We start from the raw sequence: 6282 nt of genomic DNA, 5'->3' as shown, positions 1-6282 counted from the left end.
TTTGGGCAGGCATTGTTGGTGATGTCTTGATTGGGCCCCATGTTCTTCCACCTACGCTCAATGGAGCATCATGATTTCATACGGGATACTCTACCCGCGCTGCTAGAACATGTGCCTTTACAAGTACGACTCAACATGTGGTTCATGCACAACGGAGCTCCTGCACATTTCAGTCGAAGTGTTCGTACACTTCTCTACAACAGATTCGGTGACCGATGGATTGGTAGAGGTGCACCAGTTCCATGACCTCCATGCTCTCCTGACCTCAACCCTCTTGACTCTCATTTATGGGGGCATTTGAAAGCTCTTGTCTACGCAACCCCGGTACCAAATGTAGAGACTCTTCGTGCTCGTATTGTGGATGGCTGTGATACAATACGCCATTCTCCAGGGCTGCATCAGTGCATTAGGGATTCCATGCGACAGAGGGTGGATGCATGTATCCTCGTTAATGGAGGACATTTTGTACATTTCCTGTAACAAATTGTTTGAAGTCACGCTGGTACGTTCTGTTGCTGTGTGTTTTCATTCCATGATTAATGTGATTTGAAGAGAAGTAATAAAATGAGCTCTAAGATGGAAAGTAAGCTTTTCCGGACACATGTCCACATAACATATTTTCTTTCTTTGTGTGTGAGAAATGTTTCCTGAAAGTTTTGCCGTCCCTTTTTGTAACATCCTGTATAATGTGCATGAATATTCTTACAATTTTACTACATGTTTGGGTAGGTGCAGTCATGAGTATGAGTTTGCTAGGAACTGGTTGTGCATATTTTAAGAATTTCGTACAGGTGCAGGCCATATGCCCTGTCCCCCTTAACATTCAATGGTGTCATGCAGGAAAAAATATAACAAGAAGATGGTGAGAGACCCAGTTGGCAATGATTATGAATGAACTCATCTCCACCTTTTGCCACAGAGAGAGAGAGAGAGAGAGAGAGAGAGAGAGAGAGAGAGAGAGAGAGAGAGAGAGAGAGAGAGAGACCTCATCTCCAGGTGATACTCTATTTAATCTCAAAGTATTGTGAAAGTGTCAGTCTGTTCTTGCAGTTGGATGTACAAATTAACAGAAGAATGTGCATTTGCCCTTAAGCTGTGTTCCTGTAGATGCAAGACATCTCATTCGGGTCTAAGTCCGGCACATGGAACTCCACAAGTAGGCCTACAGAAAAAATTTAAGGATTCCAAAAAAAGCTGTATCAGATGTGCTACTCTCTTCAGGTTCAAGGTAATCAAATATCTTAATTTCTTTCAGATAAGATCCTAAAAAACTACTGAGACAGTAAGGTTAATCGTGAATAATGAGAGAGTTTACACACATTTATGCAATAAGATGGTTAACATGTGGGATTGAAATATCTCATACCAGTAAGAAAGAGATTCATCAAAACGAGAGGATTACCTCTAATCAAGATTTGAAGGTGCACTCCAAGCAATATTGCAAAATTTTTCACTATGGCATCAAATATGAAAATTTCAAACACTAAGCACAAAAAATTCAATATTATGGAGTCAAAGACAAGGCAGTTTAGAGTATTAATAGGTTTAAAATGAAGAAACTCAATAAAGCAAATGATTTTCTGATCACTGATGACAGTAGCAACAAAACAAATGATCATAAATTCGTACCATTGGTCACTAAATTTAATTACTACTTCCTAACTGCAGTTGGAGATACAGGAACAAAAACTAACCAAAGAAGATCTGTAAGATTTTCTTACATAGGTATTGTGTACTCCACCAGCAGACTTCAGTTTTCCAAAATGGACTTCAGTGGGATTACAAAAATCATTATGTAACTGGAAAGCAATTTGTCCTCTGGCTATTATGGTGTTTGAAGTACTGAAATCTGCTGACTCAGTTGATGAATCTGTACATACTTCAATGAGTCAACATGTGTTACATCCACTCATAAAAGAGGCAATATGACCTCTAATATTGTAGACCCGTCTCCCTCCTATCTGCAGTCTCAACATTCTTTGAGGAGGTAGCTCATAGTAAGTTGTTGAAAATAGTCTTTTTAACAGCTGCTTTGTCTGATTTCTGTAAAGTATTCCATGCAAAGAATTTGGCACTGATTTTCTCTGTAATACCTGAAGCAATTAAGTAGTAATTTTTGTAATTGCCAATGGGATTAGAATAGCACTTGTCTCCCAGAATGAATTTGCACTCTGCAGTGGAGCGTGCACTGATTTGAAACTTTCTGGAAACTTAAAACTATGTAGTGGACAAGAATGCAGTTTTAATCTGGCAGGAAATTTGAACACTAGTCTTAATTTGCTGTTTGTGTATTTTATAAAAGCTACTGCATTCGTTTCTTCTAAATGATAATGAATAACTGCTGAATACAATTTGTGCTTATGCCAGCCAAATATAATCTAGTAAAATGAACTATATTAACCTGACAAAGTATGTCCATCACAAGAGTACATCCAAAATTAAATTGAGAAAATTACATGGAAAAATTGACACTGATAGAAGAGCCAAAAAATGAGATCCAGTCTCATTATTATCATCATTTACAAAGAGATGGAAAGGTACAAAATTATTTACAGCAACTTTAGAACATGCCTTTTAGAAACTAAACTAAATGGTCAAAGGCTTTACAATTTGAGGAAGGTGATATTCACAAGTAGCCAAAATGAACAACACAGAGTGCTAGAAAAGTCAACACACTGAGTAACTAAGTTAGCTTAAACATCATGACTAAAGACTTGGAAGAAAAATGAATGCAAGCAGATACCACCAAACGTGAAAAGCACAGCAATATTACAAACCTTTGACTACACTGATTGTTCAGCTACTAGAAACTGAAATCAATAATAAAAATCCATGGAAGATTCTTGGGGCCTGAAATTGCGTGCAAAATGAGATCTGCTGGCATCTCTGAAGATAAGGAATCTTAAATTTCTGAGTAAACTCTATGCTCACATTTGGTTTTCAAACTTGTCTCTCACCCACAAATAAAAATAAGAGTGACACAGGGGACATTAGAATTCAGTATCTGAAATGTAACATGGAGTGACAGACTCATAAATTAAAGGTTTAGATACAAAGCGGGTAAATAACATGCAGACCTAAATAACAAAAACCAACATGGCAATGGACAAGGTATGTAATGAGAAAATCTAACTATTGATGTAGAAAATTAAGAGCAGAATGTTTTCCTCTAGAAGGAAAAGGGAAGGTAAGAAACAATGATGATGGCCAGATGAGCTGCAACCATATAGAGGATAGCTCAATACAGAGACTTTTGGAAGAAGTTGGAAGAGGTCTTTGCCAAGCAATGAAATATTAGTAGCTGAAAACAATAACAAGTAGTATCAGATATGGATTATAGAAGTTTAATGAATTAATTATAGCACAATTTGTAACAGTTATTTCAATTTGTTAATGAATGTATTGACTCTTACATAATAACCAAAGGTGTTCCTTCTATGAAATAGACTATGATAAATGACTGGCTGAGTAAATATCAGCAATGCCTTAGAATCAATTACATCCATAAATCTATATATTTAATCTTCTTCTAAATATTTCAAAGCCTAGCTGTCACAATTTTTGTTGTGCCTGTCAGGTACTCAAAGTCGTCAGTTCTCTGTCATTACTATTTCAGTTAGGGCACCCCATAATAACAAATAACATTGCAGTCTGTCTCCAGGATGCAGTAATCAATATAGAAAGGCGTGTTTAACATTACTAATGAAACTACATATGAGATAAATGAGAAATGAAATCTTGAGCATGTTTATTATTGCTTAATTTATGCATTAAGTCATATAAATCATAAAATACTTTTAGCAAAAGCACAGACCTGGTGTAAGAATAAAATGAAGTTCAGAATGGGAAGCCATTAACTATCCCAACCACAAGGCTTGACAGACAGTCTCCAAAGAAAATGAATTGACTAAATGTATAGACTTCAGTGGCGTAATAATTCATGATGACAAGATTGTTTCATATGATAATCTGCCATGAAACTTTCAGAAATATGGAGATAGTTAAGGTATACACTAACAACACAGCATCAACGAAATTTTTACACTACATTAACAGAAAATCATCACTACACTGCTATATACAATTTTCAGAGGTGGGTTATCCATATAGCATGAGCTACAAGCTACACTACCCACATTCTCAGCTCACTTAGTGCTGTTTTTGCAACCCTATTTTAAGTTCCTTTCATTAATTTCAAGTTTACTCACAGTGTCCTTTTTTCCCTCCTTGTGCAGTTTTCATGCATGCTATAATCTTTAACCCATTCTGATTTCTGGTATGCCACAACTGGTGTGTCTTATTGTTTAACTGTATAGCATAATCCTAGTCCAATAACAAAGAATACCTGCAAAAACTGTTTTTCTGTTTAGCATTTATAAGAACGTTCTGAGACAGAGTGGATATCATTTGCTGTGTAATTGCAGTGTAAACAGAAAGCCATTAAAATTAAATTGCAGACACACAACTGGGAAATACACTTCCTGCTTTTTGTAGGCAGTTGCTTTGCCATTTTTAAAATTCATTTTATGATTTTGCATGACATCTTTTTATAAAGATCATGCTGATTCCAAAGTAATGTGTATCTTACCAGAGCATAATGCTGAATCAACGTAAGTTCTCAGTTTCACTCATGTTTGCTTGAAATGTCCTTCAAACATAAATTCATTGTTAATTAATTGTTGTCTTCAGTTTGAATAGTATAGATCACTGTGGCAGCATTAGTCCCTGTTATACCAAGAAGCACTCCATCTGCTTTGCTACTTTTAAGTTACTGGCAGACTGAGCATTCTTGCAACGAAACTGGAACCAAACAAATGTGACTTTGAGAGGGCCATTTTTGTTATGGTTTTATTTTATGGGGATTTAAGCAGAAACACATGTGTTTTGCGCATGAAGCTGTTTTACCAAACCAGTCAATGATGGTGAATAAACATGGCACGTTTAGAAAGTAACACTACAGAATGCAGTAATCACTAGAATACATAATGCATAACCAAGGGTATATTTTTATGCCTTTTTGAGACACAAAATAAATTATTTTACGTTTTATTAAAATATAAAGTGACAGAAAAGAAATCACAACACCAGCAACAAGTTGTGTGACATAATCAAGAAGTCGGCAGGCGTGTTTCTACAGCTGAAAGGTGATGCGTATTCGGATTTGGTGCCAGTTGCTTGAGAGTGATGTTAGTAGTGGCACTGTGCTTCAAATGCATGCTGTAACAGTCATAAATGTTGGTTATCTTAGAGACTGGATGTGGTGAGTTGATATTGTTCAAGAACACCTTTAAGATAACAAAGATACTATTACCAATACCTCACTGTGTTTGAACAAAGTCAGTAATAGTGCTACAAGAAACTAGATGTTCCTTTTGTGATACTTCAGAAAGACGTGGCAGGAATGTAGCCACTGCACCTCATTGCGGGCAGTGGTGGTAATGAGAACTTACAGTGACGAAAAGACTGGACTCCTGATGGCCACGTGGCACTACCGAGATGGAAGACCATCATATTCAGCATATGGTTCTGGTGCCTTGTATTGCATCTACAGCAGCACTATGAGCAGCAGTTGGCACCCAGAGACATAAAAACTGTTACAAATCAGTTACTTCAAGTTCATTCCACTAACCACAAACCACCACCATTTCTTACTTCAGTGGTGTCAAGTAAGAGCTCATTGGTGAGTTGGATGGAGGTCTGTTGTGTTTTCTGATTAAAGCTGATTCTGCTGTGATACCAGTGGTGGCCATGTGTTGGTTAGGAGGTGGTCAGTTGAGGACTTGTACCCTACCTGTTTGCATGCTTAGACGCACTGGACCTACACCTGAAGTTATGGTCTGGGATGCAATTTTGTATGACAACAGGAGCACTCTCGTGGTTATCCCAAGTACCCTAACTACAAGATAGTACATCATTCTGGCGATTCAACTTATCATTCTGCCACTCATGAACAACATTCCACGGGGTGTTTTGCAATAGAATATCACTCCCACACATACCACTGTTGTAATTCAATATGCTCTACAGATTGGCCTACTTGATCCCCAGATCTGTCTTCAATCAAGGACATATGGAACATCATCAGATGACAACCCCAGCATCATCCACAAGCAGCATTAATCATCCCTGTATTGACTGATCAAGTGCAAGAGGCATGAAACTCCATCCCAAAAATTGACATTTTGCACCTGTAAAACACAACACATGCATTTTTGTATGCTTGCATTCAACATTCTGGTGTTTACACCAGTTATTAATGCACCAGCATTTCACATTTGCAAT

This window comes from Schistocerca serialis, chromosome 9, assembly GCF_023864345.2.
Source record: "Schistocerca serialis cubense isolate TAMUIC-IGC-003099 chromosome 9, iqSchSeri2.2, whole genome shotgun sequence".
NCBI classification, from domain to species: domain Eukaryota; kingdom Metazoa; phylum Arthropoda; class Insecta; order Orthoptera; family Acrididae; genus Schistocerca; species Schistocerca serialis.
Note: the sequence above shows the minus strand (reverse complement) of the source record.